This window comes from Pseudophryne corroboree, chromosome 8 (assembly GCF_028390025.1).
Source record: "Pseudophryne corroboree isolate aPseCor3 chromosome 8, aPseCor3.hap2, whole genome shotgun sequence".
Lineage (NCBI taxonomy): Eukaryota > Metazoa > Chordata > Amphibia > Anura > Myobatrachidae > Pseudophryne > Pseudophryne corroboree.
Genome location: NC_086451.1, coordinates 473,497,794 through 473,510,975, shown reverse-complemented (window position 1 = coordinate 473,510,975; position 13,182 = coordinate 473,497,794). Strand labels below are relative to the sequence as shown.

Here is a 13,182-nt window from a genome sequence, read left to right as displayed (position 1 = left end):
GCAGACAATACAGTTCTCACCCTTTCACAGACAAAAAAATTTTTTTTCTTGATATACAGTAGCTACACTATAAAGTGGTTGTAGGTAGGTACCATCTATGCCCTAAAAATGTATCTAATATATTATAAAAGCACAATGCTTTTAAGCAACTACTCTGCAGTCTTCCTTTTAATTAAAATTGTGGCTGATAAAGCCGATATTTGAAGTCCTCTGCTGCTCAACAGAGACGTAACGGAGCTGCAGCTATCCTTCACTGCTCCTTCTATGTGATGCCTCCTCTATTGGCAAATGTAAATCAGCGGCCACCGCTGATGTGTGCTGACCATGGGGGTCATTCCGACCCGATCGCTTGCTACAGTTTGTCGCAGCACAGCGATCGGGTCGGAACTGCGCATGCACCGACGCCGCAGTGCGCCAGCGCATTGCAGTCATCGCTGCCTAGCGATTGCCTCTGAGACAGAGGCGGTCGCTGGGCGGGAGGGGGCTGAACGGCGGCGTTAAGCCGCCACTTAGTAGGCTGGACCGTTGGGGGGGGGGGCGTGCGGCGGCGGCTGCGTGACGTCTCACGCAGCCGCTGCGGCCAGCAGCAGCGACACACAACTCCCGGCCAGCTGCAGGAGCTGCACTGGCCGGAGTTACTCCACAAATACAACAGCATCGCCGCTGTGCGATGCTTTTGTATTTGTGCGGAAGGGGCCGGCACTGACATGCAGGGTGAACTAGCCCTGTGCTGGGCGTCCCCCCGCATGTCTAAGTTCATGACCACAGCTGTGCTAAATTTAGCACAGCTACGATCAACTCGGAATGACCCCCAATGTTGGGTACTCAGCTTCAAGGTGCATGGTGGGAGTATTAGAGGAAACCACTGAACACATAGAGTAGGGGCTCTCCCACAGCTGAACTTCCTCTTAATAAAAATACATGCAATCGCCTAATGGTTGACGGCAGGCACGGTGGGGCCCTGAGAGAGGGGGCCTCAGGATAACATATTCCCTGCTCGCACCTCCTTAATCCGATCTGCTGCAGCAGTACATAATAGGCCTTTCGTAAAGTTCAGCTCCAGGCCCATGTGGACGTTAATCTGGCACTGGGTCCCGCATTAGTGCAGCACAAATCCCTGGGAAAATGATCCTCTCAGATATTAGGACATGTGCATTACAGATACAGTATATCTAGGAACATGATGCAGGTGCCATGTTTCTGGAGACCAGCGCACTTGCAGAAAACTCTGGCACGGTGAAGAGAGCAGAGGGGACCTGTACGGAGTCTGCACTTGGGAAGACTCCTCTCTTAGCCCGCCCTTATCTGACACATACTGTATGCTAATGTTGCCAACCAGACCAAATCTCCAGCTCGGCATAGGGGTGTAAATAAGCTGTTTTAAAGTGCCACTATTTCAATTATAAATTACACTCAGTTTGTGGCTAATTCTGTATCAGTCACTATGTGCCATCTAGGCAGAGATATACAGTATATATTTGCTATCCTATTAATTATTAGGGAAGATAAATAGAGCAAATATCTGAATGCAGGGTCGTAACTAGGTGTGTGCGGAGGGGGCACCGCACATAGCGCTGCAGGGTAGGGGGCGCTGTTGGTGGCACTTGTCAATTATATGTTTTAAATATTTTCACTTGTAGCTTCCCCGTTTTTGAAGCCCAGTATCTACTGACCACCGCTGTCCCCTACCCTGACCTCTTCTGTCACTAATACCTTTACAACATTCATGAACTCAACTTGAGATTTCTTTATTTAGTCACAATGTCTTTGTGCTGACATACCTGGGACTCAAACCCATTGCCTGTGGCATTGAAGTCAGACAATTTATTCAATGAGCTATCTGCAGTTGCATAAAATGATCAGCATTGCGGCTGAGCAGATCTATGTAGTGTGTGGCTGCAAGGGATTGGATGTGTGGCTGCACACTACATAGATCAGCTCTATTACAATGCTGATTATCTTTTTACAAAGTACCAGTAGCTTCATATAGTGTTCATAGTTGTTATACAGGATCAAATAGCTCAATGAGTAGGGTGTGTGATTACAATTCAACAGGTTATAGGTTTGAATCCTGGGTATGGCAGTAGATTGAAATCTGTTATCTAATAAAGGGTATGGTAACTGAATAACAACAAGCTCTCAGTTAAGTGCATGAGTGTGGTATAAAGAGGATTTGTGTAAAATTCCTTTTTCTTGCAGTGGTCTATAATATTATTAGGGGTGTGCGCAAGGTTTTGGTTTTGGATCGATATCTCCTTGCGGGTTTTGGTTTTGGATATATATTTTTTGGAAAAAATAAAGTGCATCCATCAAGAGACTCCAACAGTAGATTTCACTGCCGATGGAGTCTGGTGATAGATGCATTTTATTGTTTGCTACTGGACGGTTGAGCCTCCTGATGAAGATCCCCTTGGATAGAAAATGTTTGAGATGTTGTGATAACATGTTTCTAACCCTGGAATAAAATTTGCTTAAGTGCATGAATATCTGGTGAGTGTCCCATCTACATTTCTCTAAATTTGGATACCCCCTACTAGGGGCATAGTGGGTGATACCCCAGTTGTTAAACTATGGAAGATGTGAGTGCAACCTAAATTATCTCTATCTATCTATCTATCTATCTATCTATCTATCTATCTATCTATCTATCTATCTATCTATCTATCTATCAAGTGGGAAGAGGCATCATAGCATGAGCTTTCTCTGGGATCAATTTTGTCATGCCCCTTCGACACGAGGCATGTGCCTTATGCACCTATTAGGAAAATGAAGTGGGGGCGCCAATTCTCTCTCGGGACAGGGCACCAAAAAGTCTAGTTACGGCTTTGTCTCAATGTTTTAAACCTACATAAACCAAACACGTTTTTTTGTTTATGGTTTTTTTTTTTTAGTCCCCTTGTCCTTATATTACTTTTATATCTCTCTCTTGCAGGAGCTCTGATAAGCAATTCAGTAGGCTTCCAGTACTTACAACTAGACATGCGGCAACAGGTTGCATACTGAGTTCTTATATTTGAACTGTGCAGAAGGAATAGCTCAAAAAAGAAAAAAAAATCAAGAAATTTGAGAAAGTTGAAATGGTCCATCCACATTTTCATCCATTTGGCTACAGTTTGGCCACATTTTGGGTCGGTTTGCGGACATGTGAGGAATACTACTGTACTGTACATGTTGGTGTTTAATTGCGAATGGTGAACTAAACACAGAAACATTTGATGTACTGTTTAAAGAGAATGCAGAAATATACAATATATATTATTTTTATTAATTAAGAAAAATGCTATTTAAATGGAGATTTAATAAATGAACACAAAGGGATATATTTAGTAAGCTATTTTGAAACCCCTACAAATCTGCAGACTGAAGCACCAACCTCTAAATTTATTACTCATCGGGATTAAGGATGTTTTATAGACCACTGTCAGGGGTATATTTAATAAAGTTCGATTTTGGGTTTTTGGTGATTTTGCATTTGATTTGCATTCAATTTTGCATTTGGAGATTTAGTAAAGGCAGAATAGAATGTAAAATCGAAAATAAAACCAACTCCCGTTCATAATCGAATATCGGCAAAACATCGGTTCTTTTGCATAGACAAATATAGAATCCTCTGAATTATTAAAATTTTCATTGAAAATCGTACTACAAATCCCCCAAAATAATAGACTAATAGCACACAGGTGATTTTAGCTTCTAGACAACATTCTATTCCCTAAACCTTCATTATGATGCCAAATATGGCTGTGTTTTTGCAATTGAGCTATAATTGGTAACTTGCACATGTATCAGGAGCGGTTGTTGGTGCGGGCAAGCAGTGTCTGCGCCGTGTGCTGCGGCCTGGGGGCGTGGCCGCAGTCACCCCGCAGGCGCCCGCCGCCTACCCGCACCCCAGCTACAGCAGACGCAATGGGCTGTGTGGGCGTCCGCTGCAGCCGGCGCACCTGTCAGACGCTAGAGGTCATTATTGACCTCTAGTGTCTGTGCGGTGCTGCTATGGGAGAGAGGTCATGACGTCTCTCTCATAGAAAGGAGCCGCGGGCGGCCAGAGCAGCAGCAGCAGCGGTCGGGAAGCAGGAGTGGGGCAGTGGTAAGTATTGTTTTTTTTTTATGTGTGTGTTTGTAAGCGGCTGCTAAGGGGCACAACTACTGGGGGCACAGCAACAGAGGGCACAACTACTGGGGGCACAGTGACGGGGCACAACTACAGTGGGCACAACTACTGGGGGCACAACTACAGGGGGTACAACTACTGGGGGCACAGCAACAGGGGGCACAACTACTGGGGGCACAGCAACAGGGGGCATAACTACTTTGGCAAATCTACAGGGGGCATAGCTATAGGGGGCAATTCTACTAGGGTCAAATCTACTGGGGCAAATCAACTGGGGGGCACAATTACTTGGGGAAAATCTACTGGGGGCACAGCTACTGGGGGCACAACTACTGGGGGGGCATAACTGTGGCCACGCCCCTCCCCTATGAAGCCACGCCCCTATTTTTTGCTGTGCGCCACAAGGTGTAGAACCTGCCCTGACATGTATATGCTTAGCACTGTGCATGCGCTAAAGTCTAATAGCGTTGCCGCTCACCTCGCTTACTTTTACACAGAGTGAATTACAGTCAGGCACTGTTTCAGGGCATCAGGGCTGTTTTTAGACAATTTGGCTCCCAGTGCGAATAGTAAAAAGAGTGTCCCCACTAGACATTTTAAAATGTGCCCCCCCCCACACACACACACATAGACATAAAAAAGCACCCGACAAGAACCGTGTCCTCTTCAAAATGGGCGTGGCCTCACAGGAAAAGACGACGTTACACCCCAGTTTTTTAAGCTGCACCAACAAACCTCGGCCACCACAGGAAAGAAAAAAAATCCACCATATTAAGCCCAACACGGTACTGCCCCATGCACCATATTATGCCCCATCCACCATATTATGCCACACACCACAATGCCCGTTATACATTATGCCCTACAGTAAGGCTTCTAATTACTTTCAAAGTACCTGCTCATTGCCAGGGGTGTAATGCTCTGGGTGTCTTGCTCATCAGTGCCGTAACTAGACATTATTGTGCAAGAAACAGCATTGGCGCCCCCACATATTAAAAATAGGGCCAATGTGTGCCGAAGGAGGGCGTAAAAAATATAGGAGTGTGGTCACACAAAAAAAACTAATTCATATTACGAGGCACAGTAGTCTCCATTATTCAAATTATGGCGCACAGTAGCGCCACTTACACACATTACACCAGGTAGAGCCCATTTTACACATTACACCAACTAGAGCTCCTTTTACACGTTACGGTAGGTAGAGTCCCCATTTACATATTACGGCAGGCAGAGTCCCCATTTACACATTACGGCAGGTAGAGTCCCCATTTACACATTACGGCAGGTAGAGTCCCCATTTACACATTACGACAGGTAGAGTCCCCATTTACACATTACGGCAGGTAGAGTCTCCATTTACACACTACGGCAGGTAGAGTCCCAATTTACACATTACGGCAGGTAGAGTCCCCATTTACACATTACGGCAGGTAGAGTCCCCATTTACACATTACGGCAGGTAGAGTCCCCATTTACACATTACGGCAGGTAGAGTCTCCATTTACACATTATGGCAGGCAGAGTCCCCATTTACACATTACGGCAGGTAGAGTCCCCATTTACACATTACGGCAGGTAAAGTCTCCATTTACACATTATGGCAGGTAGAGTCCCCATTTACACATTACGGCAGGTAGAGTCTCCATTTACACATTACGGCAGGTAGAGTCCCCATTTACACATTACGGCAGGTAGAGTCCCCATTTACACATTACGGCAGGTAGAGTCCCCATTTACACATTACGGCAGGTAGAGTCCCCATTTACACATTACGGCAGGTAGAGTCTCCATTTACACATTATGGCAGGCAGAGTCCCCATCTACACATTACGGCAGGTAGAGTCCCCATTTACACATTACGGCAGGTAAAGTCTCCATTTACACATTACGGCAGGTAGAGTCCCCATTTACACATTACGGCAGGTAGAGTCTCCATTTACACATTACGGCAGGTAGAGTCCCCATTTACACATTACGGCAGGTAAGGTCTCCATTTACACATTACGGCAGGTAGAGTCCCTATTTACACATTACGGAGGGTAGATGTGCGCCCACACCTCGTTATGACCCTGATCTCCACTATGCAGTCGCCACCAAGGGAACGGAGAAAAAGAAACAGTATGATGCTGCAGGTAAAAATAATTTATTTCTTTAGAAAAATACAAAGTCACCACTTCATAATAACAGAAGGGTTTCACAATATAATTTATGTACCAATGTCAGAAGGAAGCAAACAGACTCCTCCACATACATTGTGCTCCTCTCTCATAACATAGCAGCAGGAGATGGAGCAGGGAAGAGAGCATCACAGAGAAAGGCACAGAGGTCAGGGTGAGGAGCAGAAGGTGGAGAACGTACAGAAGATTTGCACTCACCTTTCCCCCACCTCTGTCATCACATACTGCCTCCGCCTCCTTCCTAGCAGCTACGCGTGGCTCACTTCACTGCACAGCCTCAGCTCCAGCAGCAGCCGGCTCCAGTACCCGTCCGGAAGTGCCTTTGCAGACACAGCAGGAAAGGAGGGGGGGGGGGGGGGGGGGCAGATTACACTGCAGAGAGACGGCCCTGACTGCCCAACACTGCCAGCTGTCATTATGTGTATTAGCAGGAATGCGCCTGGCAGAGAAGGAGCCGGGCACAACACTACTATAATACATTACTGCTAGCAGCACCAGTGGACACTTGGGGTGTGTACAGATGGTGTGCCCACAGCGCAAATGCACTGGGTGCAAAGCACCATCCGCCCACACCTAGTTACGGCCTTGATGCTCATTGCCAGCGGTTTCATGCTCTGGGTGTCCTGCTCGTTGCCAGGGGTTTCATGGTCTGGGTGTCCTGCTCGTTGCCAGGAGTTTCATGTTCTGGGTGTCATGCTTATTTCCAGGGGTGTAATGCTTGTTGCCAGGGGTTTCATGCTCTGAGTGTCATGCTCGTTGCCACGGGTGTAATGCTCGTTGCCAGGAGTTTCATGCTCTGGGTGTCATGCTCGTTGCCAGGGGTTTCATGCTCTGGGTGTCATGCTTGTTGCCAGGGGTTTCATGCTCTGTGTGTCATGCTTGTTGCCAGGGTTTCATGCTCTGGGTGTCATGCTCATTGCCAGGGGTTTTATGCTCTGTGTGTCAAGGTCGTTGCCAGGGGTTTCATGCTCTGGGTGTCATGTTTGTTGCCACGGGTGTAATGCTTGTGGCCAGGGGTTTCATGCTCTGGGTGTCATGCTCGTTGCCAGGGGTGTAATGCTCATTGCCAGGAGTTTCATGCTCTGGGTGTCATGCTCATTGCCAGGGGTTTCATGCTCTGGGTGTCATGCTTGTTGCCAGGGGTGTAATGCTTGTTGCCAGGGGTTTAATGTGCTGGGTGTCATGCTCGTTGCCAGGGGTTTCATGCTCTGGGTGTCATGCTTGTTGCCAGGGGTGTAATGCTTGTTGCCAGGGGTTTCTTGCTCTGGGTGTCATGCTCATTGCCAGGGGTTTCATGCTCTGGGTGTCATGCTTGTTGCCAGGGGTTTCATGCTCTGGGTGCCATGCTCATTGCCAGGGGTTTCATGCTCTGGGTGTCATGCTCGTTGCCAGGGGTTTCATGCTCTGGGTGTCATGCTTGTTGCCAGGGGTGTAATGCTTGTTGCCAGGGGTTTCATGCTCTGGGTGTCATGCTCATTGCCAGGGGTTTCATGCTCTAGGTGTCATGCTCGTTGCCAGGGGTTTCATGCTCTAGGTGTCATGCTTGTTGCCAGGGGTTTCATGCTCTGGGTGTCATGCTCGTTGCCAGGGGTTTCATGCTCTGGGTGTAATGCTCATTGCCAGGGGTTTCATGCTCTGGGTGTCATCCTCATTGCCAGGGGTATAATGCTTGTTGCCTGGAGTTTCATGCTCTGGGTGTAATGTTCGTTGCCAGGTGTTTCATGCTCTGGGTGTCATGCTCATTGCCAGGGGTGTAATGCTCGTTGCCAGGCATTTCATGCTCTGGGTATCAGGTGTTTTGATGTTCAATTTGATAAATACCATTAAATATAATACTATATTAGGTTGACCCCGTATGGATGACATTCAAAAGGTTGACATGGTCAAAAGGTCGACATGTAAAAGGTTGACCGTGCTTAAGGTCGACACATTCAAAAGGTCGACAGGTTGAATTGGTCAACATGACAATGGTTGATACATATGGTCAACACAAGTTTTATTAGAATTTTTTCAACTTTGTCATATTTTACCATCCACGTGGACTATGACTGGGAATAGTAACCTGCCTGAAGCGTGGTGAGCGAAGCGAGCCTGCGAGGATATATGTTTCCACTAACTTGGCTTTTACATGGTTTAACATACAACAATTTTTGTGTCGACTATTTCCACAGTGACCTGTTTACGGTGTCAACATTTTGTACCTGTCGACCTTTTCAGGTGTCTACCCAGGAGCGTTTTAAGAGAGGAGGGGGCTGTGCACGCAGGTCTCTGGAAACATAGCTCCCGCAAAATTTCCTAGTGCGCACGCTCGGCTGCCATTTTGGGAGTGATTTTGTTTGCCACGGCTGCTGCGCCCATCGCGGGACTCCGGAAAGGTAAGTATAAAACAACATGGGTGCATTGTGTGTGGTGTGGGCCCGTGTGCACCGCACACATTGCACCCATGAAAGAAACACCAATGTGTCTACCTTTTACATGTCGACTAATTGACCCTGGTTAGCTTTTGACCCTGACAACCCTTTACAACATGAGTGTTCATATTTGAGACTGCTTAACATGTTTGCAGATTGCTGTTTCTTACTGTGTCATTACTGTTACAGTATATGAAATAATTTATAATGATACATTTTTATACTGAGCTGTAACAATAATGATACATAATGGCTGAGCCTGCTGTCCATATACACGCACAGTACAGTCTGCGCCATCAGCAATGTGAACATCTCCTCCTAGATCCTGTAGTCTTTCATTAACTTTAATGTGTCTTCAGTTAAAACTATATTGTTTCCACTTACTATGCATTTAAAACCTTGGTAAATTCACATATTTTTACATAGAGGAAATTGTCCTAGACCCATCTACATCACAGGGAATGCCAGTAAAAGTGTGCCCCCTACTATTTCCATGATCTTGTTTCCACAGGTTCCAAAGGACAAGATGTCCTAGCCTGCACAAACTTCTGTCCTTCTGCAAGTGCTGACAACTCGCCATAAAACCCATGCAACTCAGGGGAAATGGAGGCTTGTGTTGCGTCATATATTGGTTTCGCACTGCTGAGTTCCACGCTTCATATATGATCGCAAACATTTGGTAAGAGCGTTTGAAATCATTTTCCAAGCTGGTTTCTGTGCACTTTCTTGTGCTCCAGTTTTCTTGTTGAAGTTCCAGATTTTAATTTCATCATTATAGAGACTTAATAAAACATAACATGGGAAGTTGTTGTTCTTCTGTATAAGATGAAAAGTATCAGTGTCTACCTTAAAGTAAATCTCAGGGTTGCAGCTGCTGTTTTAGTGTCTTGCGAGCTGCTCTGTAGCGTTTATTAAATACTACACTATAGTATATCACTATTGGCCTGTGTTTCCTTGACATTCGAGGCAGCAAGACGTTTTCTCAAACTCCCCTATTCCCCAACCAATATACAAGACAATTTTAATTTTTAATTATCAACAGTAAACATTCGACTTTATTTCAAAAGAATCATTAGCAGGAACATAATGAACAATATTGTCTGCGGAGCTTACTTCTTCTGTGCAAGAGACTGTACAATATAACACTCATCCTGATCAGTGCTGTCCGGGATTCCTGAATACAATGAGCAATTATCTTTCTCATGTTAAATGTCGAAGCATGTTGGCATCCCACCACCTCAAGACTGAGAACTCAGATACAAAACCTCAAAAGTGATATTTTCAGATTAAAAACCCTATAGCTGAGCAATACCTTGACATTCTACTACACTTATAATAAAATGTTAAATATACCTCCAAATTCTATTACAGACAGCTGAAGCAACCCTCGTACAGTAGATATGGGGAAGTTTCTTATTGAGACTGCAGTATGCTGAGCTGCTGTGATGTCACTAGTCCCACCCCTCTGTATGAATCTGTTGTACCAATCCACACAGTGGGCCTGATGCGGAGAGGACGTACCTGAGATTGTGCACTGTATCTTATGGAAAACTGGGCTGTCTATAAACAGAAAGGGGTCACATACGTATGAACATTTGCAGGCTTCTGCAACTCTGTCACTCACAGTACACTGACCTGACGCAACACAAGATATGGGAAGGCAGAGTTGTGATGTGTTCATGAAAAACTGATGGTGACTTGCAGACACATGCATACATGCCTGTTGACAGGTATATCCTTTGTAGCTGCTGCTATTTGGCAGGTGCAGTGGCGTGCTATTTCTCTGTACAATTGTTATCACAGAATCGGTATGTGATCCCATTGAACGGGATGCCGGCTGTCACAGTACCGAAGCCAGCATCTCAATGTTTTTGATCCCAATAAGTGTCTGGTAAGCATTCTACCTCCCCCTTGATCCCCTAACCCTACATTACTGCAGCCTAACCCTAACCTCACCACCTAGTGCCTAAACCTAACCCCAATAATCAGCATTGCTATGGAGCAGATCTATGTAGTATGCAGCCACACATCCAATCTCTTGCAGCCACACACTACATAGATCTGCTCAGCCGCAATGCTGATCATTTTTCACAAAGCACAAGGTGAGCTTTGCATAATTAGGAAGCTATAGCTTAGAACTATTTACATTTGTATGCAAGAGCAGATAGCTCAATGAATAGAGTGTCTGACTGCAATGGCACAGGAAATGGGTTTGAATCCCAGGTATGTCAGCATCTTCAAATCTAATAATGGGCAGTGTGACTGAATAACCAAAAAAATCTCAAGTTAAGTTCATGAATGTTGTATAAGTATTAGCGTCAGAAGGGGTCAGGGTAGAAGACAGCGGCGGTCAGGAGATGCTGGGCTTCAAAAAGGAGGAAGCTGCAAGTGAAAGTAATGAAAACAGATCATTGACAAGTGGCGCCAACAGCGCCCCCTACCATGCAGCGCTATGTGCGGGGGCACACTCCGCTCATACCTAGTTACGGCCCTGCTACCCTTAAAAAGTATATATATTGTGTGACTGCAATCTATATACATAACTGCAACAGCCCTCACCGACTCACCCACTCACTCACTCACTCACTCACTCACTCACTCACTCACTCACTGACTCATCACTAATTCTCTCACTTTCCGATACGTTAGGAAGATGAAATGTAACATAGGTATTCTCCAGGTAGGAAGTCGGAAAACGACGTAAGTTAGAATGTTTAATAAAACCGCCAAAGGTGGTGAAAAGTGGGTTGACATAATGACATCATCACTGATGCATGGCTTGCGTTGCGTGAGTGATAACACCCAAATGGACAATATGATCAAAATTTGGATTGCACCTCCAGTGTGTAGAATTTATTAAACCACAATAATGTTCCTGTCACTTTTTACCGTCTCTGCTACGGGTGCTCCTTGGGTAATGCCAAGAACCATGGATTAATATTTACTTACATTAAGACGTCTCAAATTTCTATCTCTATAGATTTACCATATTACTAACACTCATTTATATGTAAAACTGTGAAAATCAGAAACTCCTGTGCGGAGAACAGGTAGAACAGCTAGTTGTGTATAAAGATACAAAGTAACATCATTTTTAAAAAGCCTTTGTAATTTCTGTATTATGGGGGTAATTCAGATCTATTCACTGCTGTGCGTTTTCGGACAGCGAATGATCATGTCCAAACTGCGCATGCGTATGCACCGCAATGCGCAGGCGTGTTGCACGGGTACAAAGTGGATCGCCGCTCAGCGATGGGTTTGTGCGTCGGATCCGTTCGCATGGGCGATCGCAAGGAGGTTGACAGGAAGAAGGCGTTTGTGGGTGTCAACTGACCGTTTTCTGGGAGTGGTTGGAAAAATGCAGGCGTGTCCAAGCGTTTGCAGGGAGGGTTCCTGACATCAATTCCGGTCCCAGACAGGCTGAAGTGATCGCAGCGGCTGAGTAAGTCCTGGGCTGCGCAGAGACTGCACGAAATCTGATTGCAGCAGTGCAAAAATCGCCTGCTAGCGCTCAGGTCTGAAATAGACTGTGTCTTATACAAGTGATATCAATGAGGTGTTATTTCTGTGCCCTGGTAACGTACAGTACATTGCTTTAAACGCTAATATTTTATAGCACATGAATACAGCTGATAAGTGAATAATATTAATATTCACTATTAAACGCACAAAAGAGAACATTTGGCAAATGCAATTGAGTAGCATTATCTGCACCTCTGCTCCATCCATAAAACATCCAAATGCTGATAGCATAGCAAATCAGAGCCCACGCGCCAACGACTCGGTCAAAAAATGTTAAATCAATCTTTTATGAGTCTATAGATTGACATCAACCAGGCTTTAATATAATTTAATGGAAGCAGCCTGTTCAAATTGACATGACTATAAATCTCCCAATACTGATTGGACATTGCAATGGTATGCCAAATATCCCAGAGAATCAGGTGACATGCTGCGTTATTAATTACTCGGCGTAATGGAAGGAAGATTAAAAATGAGAGTGCAAACCTGAGCTAAAATGCAGAAGCACATTACGCAGTTAATTAAAATATAGTCATTTGTACTAACGGCTTTTGTAGCTCAGCGGATTGGCACCAATAAGGTGCCTTCTCCTGATTGTAACAATGCTCAAAAATAGAGCCATGGCACTTGTCAGCCTAAACTTACATTGTGCAAATGATCATCCCTCAGTAAAATAAAGTTTAGCAGCTGTAAAACCAGGATTAATGAGTCCTGAATGATGATCAGGTAGTAACATACTGTATAGACAGCGCCGTAACTACGTGTGTGCCAGGCACACAGCGCAGTTACACTGAGGGCGCACGGCCAGCGGCTTGTAATGAGTCAAATTAACTCATTACAAGCCGCCTGTTCTCTGCTGTGTGTGCCCGTGCCCCGCGCTGGAGGAGTGCAGCAGCACCGGAGGCAGGAGAGGAGGAGGGAGGGGGCTGGAGCCGCAGCAGCGCTATGTAATTGGTAGTAG

At 45.4% G+C, this 13,182-nt stretch overlaps 1 long non-coding RNA gene across 1 annotated transcript in view; it reads left to right on the top strand.

Moving 5' to 3' along the window:
• Positions 1–13,182, top strand: part of LOC134947982 (uncharacterized) — an 84,562-nt gene that overhangs the window by 20,722 nt on the left and 50,658 nt on the right. The window contains exon 2 of the long non-coding RNA XR_010182895.1: positions 9,211–9,378. This is a non-coding gene — a long non-coding RNA (uncharacterized LOC134947982). The remainder of the gene's footprint in view (positions 1–9,210; positions 9,379–13,182) is intronic.